Raw genomic sequence first — 17,142 nt, 5'->3', positions numbered from 1 at the left:
GCGCATGGGAAGAATGATTGTCGATAAGCCTCTGTATTGGCTCTTATTTCTCGAATTTTCTCCACGTGGTCATTACACAAGACCTAAGGGGGGGGGGGGGGGGGAGGGAGGGAATTAGTACGTTGTCCGACTCTGCCTCGAAAGCGCTCTCTCGGAATTTCATCTCTCTGTGGTGCACAACGTCTCTCTTGTAACGTCTGCGAAAGGAGTTTGTTGACCGTCTCAGGAACGCTCTCGCGCTGGCTAAACGGTCCCGTGACGGAACGCGCCGCTCTTCGTTGGACCTTCTCTATCTCTTCATCAGTCGTTAGTTGCGTCCATGATAGGGATCCCAGATAGATGAACAATACTCAAGAAACGGTCGAACAAGCGCCTTATAAGGCACTTCCTTCAAGGATGAACTACAATTCCTTAAAATTCTTCCTGTGAATCTGACTCTCGCATCTGCTTTTCCCACTATTTGGTTTATGTGGTCGTTCTTCTTAAGATCGTTAAGGATAGTTATTCCTAGAGTCCATTTTGTATGAAGACCATTAGAGTGGGCTGTTGTGCCATTAGTACTAGAGGTACTAACACGAACTAGATGACCACCTTAAACTAGCAACGTTTCTTCATCACTGTCTTAAGCACAGTTTTATTGGTATTATACATGAACTATGGGTTTATCAAATGTTCAAATGTGCGTGAATTCCTAAGGGACCAAACTGCTGTGGTAATCGGTCCCTAGGCTTACCCACTACTTAAACCAAAACTAACTTCCAGAATGAGATTTTCACTCTGCAGCGGAGTGTGCGCTGATATGAAACTACCTGGCAGATTAAAACTGTATGCCCGACCGAGACTCGAACTCAGGACCTTTGCCTTTCGCGGGCAAGTGCTCTACCAACTGAGCTACCGAAGCACGACTCACGGCCGGTACTCACAGCTTTACTTCTGCCAGTACCTCGTCTCCTACCTTCCAAACTTTACAGAAGCTCTCCTGCGAACCTTGCAGAACTAGCACTCCTGAAAGAAAGGATACTGCGGAGACATGGCTTAGCCACAGCCTGGGGGATGTTTCTAGAGTTGGTAGAGCACTTGTCCGCGAAAGGCAAAGGTCCCGAGTTCGAGTCTCGGTCGGGCACACAGTTTTAATCTGACAGGAAGTTTCATATCAGCGCACACTCCGCTGCAGAGTGAAAATCTCATTCTGGAAACATCCCCCAGGCTGTGGCTAAGCCATGTCTCCGCAGTATCCTTTCTTTCAGGAGTGCTAGTTCTGCAAGGTTCGCAGGAGAGCTTCTGTAAAGTTTGGAAGGTAGGAGACGAGGTACTGGCAGAAGTAAAGCTGTGAGTACCGGCCGTGAGTCGTGCTTCGGTAGCTCAGTTGGTAGAGCACTTGCCCGCGAAAGGCAAAGGTCCCGAGTTCGAGTCTCGGTCGGGCACACAGTTTTAATCTGCCAGGAAGTTTCAAAACTAACTTATGCTAAGAACAACACCCACACCCACGCCCGAGGGAGGACTCGAACCTTCGGCGGGAGAAGCCGCGCAATCCGTGACAAGGCGCCTGAAATCGCGTGCCACTCCGCGCAGCTATGGGTTTGTCTTCTTGGCAGAGATCTTGCATGTGCTCACTACAGTCCTCTCTTAATGGGAACTGAATTTTAGGACTACGTTTAATAAGGAGTCAAAATTTTAGACCTTGAGTTAACACTGCATTGGTTTTTTTTGTTACAGCATGAGTTTTGACACGTGCAAGGTTCACCTTACGGTGTATAATTACGAGTGTAGCCATTAGACATCAGCATTTTGACAAGGTACACAACTAATCGGTTTACAACTTTAATGTTGGGACAGCGTACATTTTGCATATGTCTGAAAGAAAAGACACACACACACACACACACACACACACACACACACACACACACACACCGGATTCGATCCAGGGCCAGTGCGCCTACCGCAATCCTGGAACGAATCCGCCGGGCGGATTAAGAACGAGGGCCGGTGTGCCGGCCAGCCAAGATGTGGTTTTCAGGCGGTTTTCCACATCCCATTAGGTGAATACCATGTTGGTCCCCAGGTCCCGCCTCAGTCACACGCCTCGCAGACATTTGAAAACGTTCGCGCTGTTTCATGGCTTACACTTGATGCAGACAGCTGGGGTACACTAATTACATCCTGGGAGGTATACGGTGGCACAGGAACGGTGTCCGGCCACTCTGTGACACTAACATCGCTAAATCCATAGTAACAAGGCCAGCCGCGCATTGAAGTGGGACAAAGGCCCACGAAAATGATTATACATATATATTAAGGCGAAGATGCCTGTGATCCCTACAGTGCAGATGGACACCAAGCTCAGTCTCTTATGGGAATCAGCGAGATGTCGCAAGTAACGGAAAATAGGGGCACTGCATCAGTAATGTGTGGTACAAGTTGAGAACTTGGGTCTGACGAGAGATGTGCTGTGGCAGTCTGTGCAGTCGTGGTGGCCCTGTGTCCAGATGGCGTAGTGGTCAGCATAGATGCCTAGTAAGCAGGAGACTCTTATCTGAATCCCTGTCTGGCACAAATGTTCAGCTTGCCCCATTGATATTAATTAATGACCACTGGCAGCTAATGTTTTTAATTCCTTCGTATCAGACGCCACATATATGTATCGTACATTTTCTCTAGCCTTATGAGGCGAAAAATTATCCCCTGAAGATGCACATATAACAATCTGAAACTGACTGTGTTGCCTAACTGAGGAACCCCTAAACAGCTAATCCGGCCTGGAACAATTTTCATTCATTAAAAAGAATTGAAGAATTTTTAAGACCTTTTGGAGAATTTTTGAAATTATCTTTATAGTAACAACGTATAATCTAAGCTGTGGCTGCCTGACTACAAAATAATGTATCGTAAATAAAGACTGGTAATAAGACGCACTGGTGGTGGCTCTGAGCACTATGGGACCTAACATCTCTGGTCATCAGTCCCCTAGAACTTAGAACTACTTAAACCTAACTAACCTAAGGACATCACACACATCCATGCCCGAGGCCAGATTCGAACCTGCGACCGTAGCAGTCGCGCGGTTCCGGACTGCGCGCCTAGAACCGCTAGACCACCGCGGCCGGCCTAAGACGCACTGATTTTTGAAATACCTCTAACTGAACTTGTCCAGAACGCGTGCATTCCCTATTCGCAGATCTTTACCGAGGTAAAACATAGCCCTCGTCGTTTGGGAGCTCCCGCTCCGCTCTAAGTATAGATTCTGATATGATAAATGGCATGGTCAGGAGAGGTAAGGCTGTTAATGTCGGATGATGAGCAATGAAAATGCGTGCAAGGTGCAGAAGGGGGAGTAATGTAAGGCGGCAGTGATGGACTGCGTGCACGCGTCTGCTGCGGTTGCCCCGGGCGACAGGATGACAGATTGTCGGCGTCTCTGGACCCCCTTCCTTCTCCCTTCACTCCAGCCTACAGAAAGGTGTATGCGAGGTAGCATGGGAGAGGAACGCACTCCCAGGGCCCAGAAAACTCACGTAATGTCTACACTGTTTGCTGAGACCGAAGAAAAATGTGTGGCAAAGTGAAGGGCGTTTCATTTTCCCCATCAATGGAATGAGTATTATCACGATTAATTGACACTGCCGTTCTGAATAAAATCATCCACAAAATATCTATTACTGTACGATGCATTATGCATCTCAAGCCCTATCGGTTCATCTTCAGCTACACTTTACAATCTTTACAACGGCATTTCGTCATTTTTGTACCCCCATTTGACTGTATGGCTTTTGTCCAAGTACAACCCAGGTTTCGGCCTTTTATGCCATTTTCAAATGATTGAGTTTGTCATTAACATATATTGCAGGATATCAAGCTCAAAATTGGCCATAAATTAAGAAAAATATTGCCTCCCACGAAACGCCAGATGCAAAATCATTATTGTGCAAAAAGATCAGAAAATAATAGTGGGAGAACGTCATATTTACTAAAAACAATCAAAGTAAACCTAAAAAGGCCGAAACCTGGCTCATAATAAACAAATACAGCCAAATCGTGGTGTGTTCATTTAAAAATTATTGTATGACTGTTGCTCAGCAACATAAAAAACTGCTACAAATATATTTTTAATTTAGTACATTATTCTTCTACCTGCGACATAACTCATTGTTCACTAACTGTGAATATTTTCAGCGATATGTTTGCGAATTTTCACTCACACAACACTTACAACATGTAAATATTTTTTCGTTAGTGGATGATATGAAATGGAAACAGTAGTTAGGCAGTAGCCTATCCCCTCGTTACCCAATCTGTACACTGAGGGAACAGTAAACGAAACCAGGGGAAAACTTAGAAAAGTAAATGAATTTGAGAACTTCCTTGGGTTTGATACAGCGTCATATTGTAAATAATTAACCCTGATAAAACTAACGTTTCAGCCACTATTACAGTGGCCTTCTTCTCGGTCTAGTGGTGTATTTCGTTGTCCAGGGTCCATTATATTTTATAACTGGTTTACTAAGCATGACATTACGTCACTATTTTAAAACCGTTGACACGGTTTGGTCTTTAAGATTATGAAACGTGACACACGCTGTGAGAGGCAACAGACAACGGCAGATCCCCGTCGTTCCATTCACTACAGGAAAATAATTATGGTGAAAAACTGAATGAATATTTCACCAATAATGTTCTGAAGAGGAAACAAAAATATTGGAATAAAATGTATTCCATTTGCAGAGGTTTTTCTGTATTTTCTGAAAAATGTGACATCTGCCCTAATACAACGTAATCTTATAGAAAAATGAGCCTGTGCGCACCACTGTTCCTGAAAACAAATGTTGACCATATAGAGAAGGTTAAAAAATTTAGATATCTTGGGGGCAAGAAAATGAGGCTATAGAAAAAAAGGGTACATAAAACGGTGTAACTAAAGACCTTCCCAATGCAAAATTCCCCCCTAAAAATGCAAAAATAAAGCATTACAATCACACTAATCAACCAAGAATGTTTATATGCAAGCCAATGTCTAGAATTACTTTATAATCCAGATTAATTTGAAGTACTAGAAAGGCGTAGGAAAATATCAGGCCCGCGAAAAACTGTGGAAGGTTGGAAACTGCGAAGCTATGATGAAATTTATCGAAACATAAAAAACATATCTGCAGTAATGTGAAAAATAGCACTGATATTTTTTGAACGTTTATATCGAATGCTAGAGAGTTGGTTAATCAAAAAGATCTTCAGATATTTGTGGGATAAAAAGTCGTGTTGTATCCATGAAGTGATAAAGGTTATAGAAAAAGATAACATAAAAGTTGAAGAAACAGCTGACAGAGTAGTGTTTACGGAAAACGTATTGAATACGAATGGAGGGATTCCAAAGTATGAAACTAAAAACGAATTGATCTAGTCAAAAGGCGAGAAGAAAAAATTCGTAGTGAACAGATGAAAGAGCTCTGGAAGAAACGGACAGAACAACGATTACTGAACTGAAACTGGCACGTGGTCATTAGTTGGTCCATCCACGGAAAAAAAAAAGATTCACATTTCTTCCTCCACAAGAGACCAACAATATCAACAATTTGTAAATTGTGACGATATTTCATGCTCTGAATGACAGTGATGACATAATATAATGGGCCCTGGACAACAAAACACCGGTACACTTACGAGGAAACCACTGTACCTGTGACCGAAACGTTTACGCGGTACTATACCATGAAAATTCTCATGTCAGCTGACTAGCCACAGACGCTTACGCAATTATATTAGAACGGTACGTTGGGGTGGAAGAATACAAACTTTGTGGTTTAACGATGACGTAATTCTGCCATAGCAGATAAAGAACTCTGAAGATCAATTGAACGCAATGGATGGCGTCTTGGAAATTGGTTATACAACGAACAACAACAAAAGCGAAACAAGGATAATAAATTTTGTCGAATAAAATCAGGCGATACTGAGGGAGATTAAGAAACGAGACACTAAAAGTAGTGAACGAGTTTTGGTATACTGGCAGCAAAATTACGAACTATAGTCGAAGTAGAGACAATAAAAAATTCAGATTGGCAACACCAAAAATGCGTTCATGAAAATGGTTCAAATGGCTCTGAGCACTATGGGACTTAACTTCTAATGTCATCAGTCTCCTAGAACTTAGAACTACTTAAAGCTAACTAACCTAAGGACATCACACACATCCATGCCCGAGGCAGGTTCGAACATGCGACTGTAGCGGTCGCGCAGTTCTAGACTGTAGTGCCTAGAACCGCTCGTCCACCCCGGCCGGCCGTTCTTGAAAAAGAAATTTCCGAACATCAAGTACAGATTTAAAGTTCAATGTTTATAAGTCTTACCTCAAGGCATTTAGAGTGTGGCCCTGTCTGGAAGTGAAAGGTGGATCGCAAACAAGCTTTTGAGATGTGGGGCTCCTGCGGAATGCTCGAAATGACCGGATAACTACAACAGTAGAATATGGACTGATAGGGTTCAGTCGCACAGGCAAAAACGAAAGTTACTTGAATTTCGTGTTTGCTCGCCTTCTTTACAGTAAGGTATTGAAATGAATAGGAGAGAAAAGAAATCTATGACACAACTTGACTGAAAGAAGGGCTAGGTTCGCTGGACATACTCAAGCGTTTACGAGTAGTTAATTTGGTAATGGAAGAAAGTTTAGGGTGATAATTATAGAGGAACAGTTACTAAGTTCAAATGGATGTAGGGTATAGCACCCTTTCTTTTGCTTAGGTGTTAAATGCGGAGCGAATTAAAAATTGACGGTACAGCCTCCAATGACTCCAGAGTAAAAACCGTCAGTACGTGCCTTAATTCTTGCCGTTTCCTGTCACAGAAGAAAAAAAGTAAATGTAAAAACGCAGAGTTTTAAACATGGCTGCTTGGTTCAGTGATCGTTTATAAATTAAATTTGAACTAAATAAGCCCTCGGCACAATTTTTAGTTTTTTTGACCCGGTTTCAACACGTCTAAGAATGTCTTCATCATAATTTAATATTTAAAGTGGCCTATAACATAATTACAAATTTATGGGAAAAGAAAAATTTTTTGTATCAAAGTGTTAAGTACTAACTAACACTACAAGAAAGAGTACTTACATGTCACGTATAAAATAAATAACAAGCCAGAAGGGCTTTAGTCACAATTTTTTTTTTTAAAGAATACATGAAATGCTAGCCACTGTGGGCTGCTCATACCTACAAAGCCACAGGTAGTAACTTCAACTTTAAATGTAAAAATTTCGACAGTAGTAGTGACAAGGCGAATGAGATGATAAAGAGTCTCGCAGAGCAAGTTGTGTAGATTTTGCAGTGCTGTTCTTGTAGCGTGAATATTTCCGTTCTAGTGAAGAATCAAAGTTCTATTTTTTATGTCAACACAGAGTTTCTTCATTATAGATTTTGGTGCATTCATCCTGCATCGACAATAAGAAAATTTTAAATCGGTAATTTTGATGCATTCATCCTCTGGGGTATAGTTCTACACAGCGTTTGTTGTTTTGCCAGATTTCAAGAAACGGTAAGAAAAAAGGACGGAAGATGAAGGGTTAACGTCCTGTCGACATCTTGCTCATTAGAGACGAGCACAAGCTGGGAATGCTTCAGGACTGGGTAAGGAAATCGGCCGTGCCATTTCGAAGCAACCATCTCAGAATTTGCTTAGTATGATTTAGAAAAATCACGTAAAACCTAAATCAGGATGGTCGTACGCGGGTTTGAGCAGTTGTCCAGTGTGCTAACCACTATGCCAACCTGATTCGTTCAAGAAACGGTACCTGCAGTTCGTTACTACAGTCTCATTACTTTTTCCGATACAATCACGGCTTCGACATGGATTTTAAAGCCTAATAAGCATGCTACCATTCTGCAGAGCGGCAATAATGATACTGCATTGTTCCGCTTTCGTCTCGGCCTTTTACTCAAGACGGAGATGACTTTTTTCTCTGTTTTTTTCTTCGAAGTAGCTCGTAAAGTCACACTTGCTGGCAACGTGCCTTTTTTTATTCCATGAACTCCTGGAAAACCCGCTCCTTGACATTTCTATAGCCCTGGCTCCAGTAAATACTCCGATCAGTCTTCTGGCTGACTGGTTTGGTGTAGCAGGCCACAACTTCCTGTGTCAGTCTCGGAGTATCCCATGTACCAAATGTCCTCAAATGACTGTTGCCTTACAATTTTTGTTCCGCGCGGCTTCGTCAAGTACCATAGAAAATATCCCTGATTTATGCACGATGGTCAGCCTGAAAGTAATGCACCACTTTTTTTATCAACCAACAACAATGATGGAAATGCGAACTTAAGGTATGTATTATTTGAAGTTTCCAGAAAGCGTGCTAATTTTCCGTCTCCTCTGATAGCGAAACTTGAGCACTGTTTCAAAATGGCGTCTCTAAGTGATGTACGTTACAAGCAGCTTGTTAGGAGTATTCACAAAAGTTTGTGTGCAGTTTATGGAGCATCTGCAGTCGACAGAAGTAAGGTTAGTCGCTGGGCAAAGAGGATGAAGCCATTACGAGAAGGCGGTTCGGCAGAGCTCCAAGATCTGCAGCGTTTGGAGAGGCCATCCACGCCTGTCAGATCTGAATCCGCAGCGATTAGCACACTGGACTCGCATTCGGAAGGACGACGGTTCAATCCTGCGTCCGGCCATCCAGATTTAGGTTTCCGTGATTTCACTAAACAGCTCCAGGCGAATGTCGGACGCTTCCTTTGAAAGGGTACTGCCGACTTCCTTCCCCATCTTTGATACAATGCGAGCTCTGTGCTCCGTCTCTGACGACCTCAATGTCGACGCGACCTTAAATTTAATCTTCCTTCCTTCCTCTTCCGCCTGACTCGTCGATGTGATGCAAAGAGGCAACACTATTAATTCTGAAGCAAACGTGAACACATTAACCAAACTCAAGAAGCACTTCCAGTGACTTCGGCGCCATAACAACCCATGTTATTGATTGATTCAACACGATAACGCTGGTCCTCACACAAGTTTGAGGACTTCAGGACACATCACTGAAAATGTTCGACAGTTTTACCGCATCCACGTTGCAGCCCTGACCTTGCTTCCTCAGACTGAAGGATGTTGCTCGTGGAAGACATTTTGAGGATGACCAAGAGGTTATCCACACAGTGAATAAATGGCTTCGTGACCATAACAAGGAGCAGTACCGACAGGGCACACACTCCCTGGTGTCCCGCTGGAGGAAGGCCACAAAACGGGGAAGGACATTACGTAGAAAATGTGGAGTGTAGAAGAAACATTGTTCTTTCTTTTCTGTTCGTTTCACTGTGTTCAACAAATGATCGTTGAAGAAAAAAATGTCTTGCATTACTTTCTGGGAGATACTCGTAATTTAACAATACTGATCATCTCGGTCCCAATTCGGCCGAGAGCTCCTCGGCCGTTGTTCAGAAAACGGACACCGGATTGCATTCGACGAGATATCTGTTGTAAACGAACTAATTAATGTTTTATGAGACAGCGTCATGAAAGAAGCGATATCGATAAAACTTGTGACAACACCCTTAATAAAGACGGCGGCCTGTAGCTAAGCAGAGATGGAACCTGTCCACCGGAAGTTTGAAGCAGTCGCAGCGAGTGCGCAACGAAAACATTGCCACAGCTTGAGTGAGTACGAGGCCAATGAGGTATACGGGTCTTGAAACGAACTTGTGACGTCACACTTGTAGGAACGTCTGCCACACTTACGGAACGCTCGGGTGCGTGCATGGGTCCACGCATTTAATTGAAAAGGTACCTTTTGAATACATTATGGCAGCGGTAGCGATCAATGTCTTATAAATATTTACTATTAATTTGGTAGTGATTCTCCAACGGAAAGAGGTTCCTACTCAAAGGTCTGAAGATGACCACAGTAGTGGTCGAAACCGGTCACCTTGGTAAATAAATCATGTTCAAGACTGTTTTTAATAGTAAATATTTGAAAAGGTACCGACTGAAGGTCGTAATGTTTTCGTGTATTATCGAGAACTTGCATACAATTAAACTCGCAGTCAAGAATTATTATGATGTTGTTGTGGTCTTCAGTCCTGAGACTGGTTTGATGCAGCTCTCCATGCTACTCTATCCTGTGCAGGCTTCTTCATCTCCCAGTACTTACAGCAACCTACATCCTTCTGAATCTGCTTAGTGTATTCATCTCTTGGTCTCCCTTTACGATTTTCATCCTGCACGCTTCCCTACAATGGTAAATTTGTGATCCCCTGATGCCTCATAACATGTCCTATCAACCGGTCCCTTCTTCTTGTCAAGTTGTGCCACAAACTCCTCTTTCCCCAAATTCTATTCAATACCTCCTCATTAGTTATGTGATCTACCCATCTAATCTTCAGCATTCTTCTGTAGCACCACATTTCAAAAGCTTCTATTCTCTTCTTGTCCAAACTATTTATCGTCCATGTTTCACTTCCATACACCGCTACACTCCATACAAATACTTTCAGAAACGGCTTCCTGACACTTAAATTTATACTCGATGTTAACAAATTTCTCTCCTTCAGAAACGCATTCCTTGCCATTGCTAGTCTACATTTTATATCCTCTCTACTTAGACCATCATCAGTTATTTTGCTCCCCAAATAGCAAAACTCCTTTACTACTTTAAGTGTCTCATTTCCTACAACCCTGTGTCACTCCCTTCCCAACCACTGCTTCCCCTTCATGTCCCTCGACTCTTATAACTGCTATCACGTTTCTGTACAAATTGTAAATAGCCTTTCGGTCCCTGTATTTTACCCCTACCACCTTCAGAATTTGAAAGAGAGTATTCCAGTCAACATTGTCAAAAGCTTTCTCCAAGTCTACAAATGCTAGAAACGTAGGTTTGCCTTTCCTTAATCTAGCTTCTAAGGTAAGTCATAGGGTCAGTATTGCCTCACGTGTTCCAGTATTTCTACGGATTCCAAACTGATCTTCCCCGAGGTCGGCTTCTACCAGTTTTTCCATTCGTCTGTAAAGAATTCTCGTTAGTATTTTGCAGCCGTGACTTATTAAACTGATAGTTCGGTAATTTTCACATCTGTCAACACTTGCTTTCTTTGGGATTGGAAATATTATATTCTTCTTGAAGTCAGTGGGTATTTCGCCTGTCTCATACATCTTGGTCACCAGACGGTAGAGTTTTGTCAGAACTGGCTCTCCCAAGGCTGTCAGTAATTCTAATGGAATGTTGTCTACTCCCGGGGCCTTGTTCCTACTCAAGTCTTTCAGTGCTCTGTCAAACTCTTCACGCAGTATCATACCTCCCATTTCGTCTTTATCTACATCATCTTCCATTTCCTTAGTATTGTCCTCAAGTAGATCGCCCTTGTATAGACCCTCTATATACTTCTTCCAGCTTTCTGCTTTCCCTTCTTTGTTTGGAGCTGGATTTCCATCTGAACTCTTGATATTCGTACAAGTGGTTCTCTTTTCTCCAAAGGTCTCATTAATTTTCCTGTAGGCAGTATCTATTTTACCCCTAGTGAGATAAGCCTCTACATCCTTACATTTATCCTCTAACCATCCCTGCTTAGCCATTTTGCACTTCCTGTCGATCTCATTTTGTAGACGTTTGTATTCCTTTTTGCCTGCTTCATTTACTGCATTTTTATATTTTCTCCTTTCATCGATTAAATTCAATATATCTTCTGTCACACAAGGATTTCTATTAGCCCTCGCCTTTTTACCTACTTCATCCTCTGCTGCCTTCACTATTTCATCCGTCAAAGCTACCCATTCTTCTTCTACTGTATTTCTTTTCCCCATTCCTGTCAATTGTTCCCTTATGCTCTCCTTGAAACTCTGTACAACCTCTGGTTCTTTCAGTTTATCCAGGTCCCATCTCCTTAAATTCCCACCTTTTTGCAGTTTCTTCAGTTTTAATCTACAGTTCATAACCAATAATTTGTAGTCAGAGTCCACATCTGCCCCTAGAAATGTCTTACAATTTAAAACCTGGTTCGTAAATCTCTGTCTTAGCATTATATAATCTATCTGAAACCTGTCTGTATCTCCAGGCTTCTTCCATGTATACAACCTTCTTTTATGATTCTTGAACCAAGTGTTAGCTATGATTAAGTTGTGTTCTATGCAAAATTCTACCAGGCGGCTTACTCTTTCATTTCTTACCCCCAATCCATATTCACCCACTACGTTTCCTTTTCTCCTTTTTCCTACTACCGAATTCCAGGCACCCATGACTATTAAATTTTCGTCTCCCTTCACTATCTGAATAATTTCTCTTACTTCATCAAACATTTCTTCAATTTCTTCGTCATCTGGAGAGCTGGTTGGCATACAAACTACTGTAGTAAGCGTGGGCTTCGTGTCTATCTTGGCCACAATAATGCGTTCACTATGCTGTTTGTAGCAGCTTCCCCGCACCCCTATTTTTTAATTTATTATTAAACCTACTCCTGCACTATCCCTATTTGATTTTGTATTTATAACCCTGCATTCGCCTGACCAAAAGTCTTGTTCCTCCTGCTACCGAACTTCACTAATTCCCACTAAATCTAACTTTAACCTATCCATTTCCCTTTTTAAATTTTCTAACCTACCCGCCCGATTCAGGGATCTGACATTCCACGCTCCGATCCGTAGAACGCCAGTTTTCTTTCTCCTGATAACGACGTCCTCTTGAGTAGTCCCCGCCTGGAGATCGGAATGGTGGACTATTTTACCTCCGGAATATTTTATCCAACAGGACGCCATAATAATTTAACCATACAGCGAAGCTGCATGCCCTCCGGAAAAATTACGGCTGTAGTTTCCCCTTGCTTTCAGCCGTTCGCAGTACCAGCACAGCAAGGCCGTTTTGGTTATTGTTACAAGGCCAGATCAGCCAGTCATCCAGACTGTTGCCCCTGCAACTACTGAAAATGCTGCTGCCCCTCTTCAGGAACCACACGTTTCTCTGGCCCCTCAACAGATACCCCTCCGTTGTGGTTGCACCTACGGTACGGCCATCTGTATCGCTGAGGCACGCAAGCCTCCCCACCAACGGCAAGGACCATGGTTCATTGGGGCGGGGGGGAGGCTCTAAATCCTATGCGCGCTCTATTCTGACGTCACACTCGCGTCCAGAGACAGCGCTTCTATACAGGGTGTTACAAAAAGGTACGGCCAAACTTTCAGGAAACATTCCTCACACACAAATAAAGTAAAAATGTTATGTGGACATGTGTCCGGAAACGCTTAATCTCCATGTTAGAGCTCATTTTAGTTTCGTCAGTATGTACTGTACATCCTCGATTCACCGCCAGTTGGGTGGGCTGACGAGAATCCGCACGCAATTGTGCAATCACGTCATCAACACAGATTTTCTGGGATCGTTTGGGCAGGCATTGTTGGTGATGTCTTGACTGGGCCCCAAGTTCTTCCACCTACGCTCAATGGAGCACGTTATCATGATTTCATATGGGATACTCTACCTGTGCTGCTAGAACATGTGCCTTTACAAGTACGACACAACATGTGGTTCATGCACGATGGAGCTCCTGCACATTTCAGTCGAAGTGTTCGTACGCTTCTCAACAACAGATTCGGTGACCGATGGATTGGTAGAGGCGGACCAATTCCATGGCCTCCACGCTCTCCTGACCTGAACCCTCTTTCATTTAAGGGGGCATTTGAAAGCTCTTGTCTACGCAACCCCTGTACCAAATGTAGAGGCTCTTCGTGCTCGTATTGTGGACGGCTGTGATACAATACGCCATTCTCCAGGGCTGCATCAGCGCATCAGGGATTCCATGAGACGGAGGGTGGATGCATGTATCCTCGCTAACGGAGGACATTTTGAACATTACCTGTAACAAAATGTTTGAAGTCACGCTGGTACGTTCTGTTGCTGTGTGTTTCCATTCCATGATTAATGTGATTTGAAGAGAATTAATAAAATGAGCTGTAACATGGAAAGTAAGCGTTTGCGGACACATGTCCACATAACATCTTTTCTTTATTTGTGTGTAAGGAATGTTTCCTGAAAGTTTGGCCGTACCTTTTTGTATCACCCTGTATAAGTTTTTGCTCTCTGCCAACGATATTGCTTTGCTTAACTTTCCCTAACGGCATTAACCCACAAAAATCACATGTTATAATACATATTGTATTTCTAATTAGAACATAGTCCGCAGCTCATGGTCTTGCGGTATCGTTCTCGCTTACCGTGCACGGGGTCCCGGGTTCGATTCCCGGTGGGGTCGGGGATTTTTCCCTGCCTCGAGGTGAGTGGGTGTTGTGTCGTCTTCATCATCCCCATTACGGTCGGAGGAAGGCAAAGGCAAACCACCTCCGCTAGGACCTTGCCTAGTCAGCGGTGCGGGTCTCCCGCATCGTCCCCTATACTTCTCGGAGTATGGGACTTCATCATCTTCAATTAAAACATAGTATCTAAAGGTTTACAGAATAAAACGAGTGCAGCATATCTGCAAGAAATGTAACTGGAAAAAATTGAAATAGCTCATCTGCATTATAGTGTCACACTTTGGTCGGCATGGGAACATGTTGGGATCGCCTGCTGCGGAGCCGCACGTTGAACAATGTGCGCTAAACGAAATGCTCCGCAACACTAGCGCTTGCGCCAGCATTTTACTCTAATATCAGATCTACACAGCTCATCGTCTATCCCGCGTTACATAGCGGACAAGGCTCCGACCTCCACGTTCCATGACGAGACGTGGACATCCAACATCTTGTCGCCTACTCTCTGTCTCGCCGTCCTTCAACAGATGCTCAAGGCAGCAGCAGGTGAAACGCCGCCTAGCTTTGCAGTTTCCCGAGCCGCTTGTTCCCACTCGCCGGGTCGTAACAGTCTGCCCTTTGCCAGTTTATTTCCGCATTTGCGGCACGTAGCGTCAGTACGTCTCTGCTCTGCTTATATACTTTCCTTACCAAGTCACGTAATCACAGCGTCACTAGGTCGTACTGAATCTCGCGGTGGTCATGACGTGACATCGAGAAAACTAGGTTAGCTGAGCAGGGTACCTTCAAGGTGGTGTTTACGCTCGAGATGCAGGGAGGGGAGGGGGGAGGAGGAGGAGGTGGGGGATGCGGGTGTAACATCGTACATTCCATTACTCTTACTACTGGAGTGCTTTCACATGGAACACGCTTGTATGTGACACCGAATAAAAAACAAAAAAAGAAAAGGAGGACTAGGTGCGAGTATGTCTCGCGCCCTGAGGATTCCGTACAAACCTGGGTATACAGACAGTTCATCAGTTCCGGAGCTTGAGAATATCGACCGTTTTTGCGTGCTTTCAACACTGATGGCTCAAATGGCTCTGAGTACTATGGGCCTTAACATCTGAGGTCCCCTAGAACTTAGAACTACTTAAACCTAACTAACCTAAGGACATCACTCACATCCATGCCCGATGCAGGATTCGAACCTGCGACCGTAGCGGTCTTGCGGTTCCAGACTGAAGCTCCTAGAACCACTCGGCCACACCGGCCGGCTCGACACTGATATTGGCAAAACATCGGTCCCAGGAATTACAAGATTTTCGAGCATGTTTTAATATCAATAACATCAATCAGTTGTAAAGTCGTGCAGGAGACTGGCGACCATTCATCTACGTCTACATAACACTTCGCAAGCCACCTAATGATGTGTGGCAGAGGGTACTTTTTTTACCACTTAGCCCTCCAACCCCTCCCACTAGCGAATAAGGCGTGGGAAGAATGATTGTCGGTAAGCCTCTGCATTGGCTCTAATTTATCGAGTTTTCTCCTCATGGTCATTACGCGAGACGTACGTGAGGGGGAGGGGGGAAGTAATATGTTCTCCGACTGTTCCTGGAAAGTGCTCTTTCGAAATTTCAGTAGTAAATCTCTCCGTGATGCACAACGCATTATTATGATAATCATTAGTTCTCCATTCAGGCCGACTGGATCGCAATGGTAAAAGTCAAACATCAGGCACAGAATGACTGTTTTGCTCGTATGACGCGTTTCGGAATTTATCCATCATAGGATATCCAGGAGCTATGGCTATACGTAAATATGGTGTTTCTAGGCTAGTCTGTGAATGTGTGTTTCACATATATGTTGAAACGCCATATCTAAGTGCAGCAATCAGGGAGGACGCTATAGGTTTTGATGAGTGAGTTTGCGACTATCAAAATATATGATATAAATGACCGTACCTTTTGACTGCATTGACTTAGAAGCTAACGTTTATTACACCGCCAAGGGACCAAAGAACATAGTGAGATAAATTTCAGCTTGATACGCCTACCCGTTCCTGAGAAAAAAAGGTCTTAAGAGACGGACGGACATACAGTCTGGTAACAAATGACAAAATATTTTTTTCGTGTGATACATTTACAAACTTAACAGTTTTCAGCGTTTTTCCTTCGGTTGCGCTGTGAAATATTGCTTCAGCCAAGTTTCATGTTTCTAGTCCAACGGGAAGTACTCTATATGTTCTGATGAGAGAATTTGCGAGTATCAAAATATACAACATAAGTGACGGTGTCTCTTGACTGCGTAGACTTAGAAACTTCAATGTTTTACGCCGCCAAAGGACCTTAGAACTTATTATGTGATATAAATTTAAATGTGGAACCTCTACCTGTTTCTGAGCAAAAGGGCAAAAGGGTTTTAATAGTGGGATAGACAGACGGACAACAATATGATTCTGTAACGGTTCCTTTTTCACCGACTGAGGTACGGAAGGGACTAAAAATCACTCGCGGACGATAACGCCGACTGGCTTTGTTATGTTTTCGGTTTCCTCGTCTGTCAAAGTATCTCTTCTCCAGTAGTCACGGCACACTTTTTTGAAGTGATACGCGGCCTTTTTTGGTCCTCTAATATCACAACAGTAGAAGCTAAGATCTAAAAAGCAAAAGTAAACTGACTGCGTAATCTAGTGGTTAGATTATGAATTAAACACACAATACTGGTGTGATATTCTACAATATTTATTTGCACGAACCGGTCTTAGGCTGTTACGCCATTATCAGGTACGAAGATAAATATGTGGTGCGGTGAAATTTCGTTGGATCAAAGATTTTAAACTAGTTCATGTACAGAGTATCTCCATTTCCAGAGATGAAAGATGTTAATACGGTCAGCGTTTTTGGCGATTAACGCCGAGGCGGCCACGTGAGATTTTTCCCTGGTGGGAAGGTTTGGAAA

The 17,142-nt window shown here is 43.3% G+C and overlaps 1 protein-coding gene and 1 non-coding gene across 2 annotated transcripts in view; both read left to right on the top strand.

Annotated features, from left to right (window-relative positions):
- The window catches only part of LOC124711363 (endoglucanase E-4-like), a 432,910-nt gene that overhangs the window by 174,082 nt on the left and 241,686 nt on the right, over window positions 1-17,142 (top strand). The gene's annotated exons all lie outside the window — the stretch shown is intronic.
- On the top strand, window positions 1,351-1,425 carry Trnas-cga. The gene has a single exon. It is a non-coding gene; the product is annotated as a tRNA-Ser (tRNA).

The sequence above is a fragment of the Schistocerca piceifrons genome, chromosome 8, assembly GCF_021461385.2.
Source record: "Schistocerca piceifrons isolate TAMUIC-IGC-003096 chromosome 8, iqSchPice1.1, whole genome shotgun sequence".
In the NCBI taxonomy this organism is placed as follows: Eukaryota; Metazoa; Arthropoda; class Insecta; order Orthoptera; family Acrididae; genus Schistocerca; species Schistocerca piceifrons.
The sequence above is the reverse complement of the archived record's forward strand: the minus strand, read 5'-3'. Positions and strand labels throughout refer to the sequence as shown.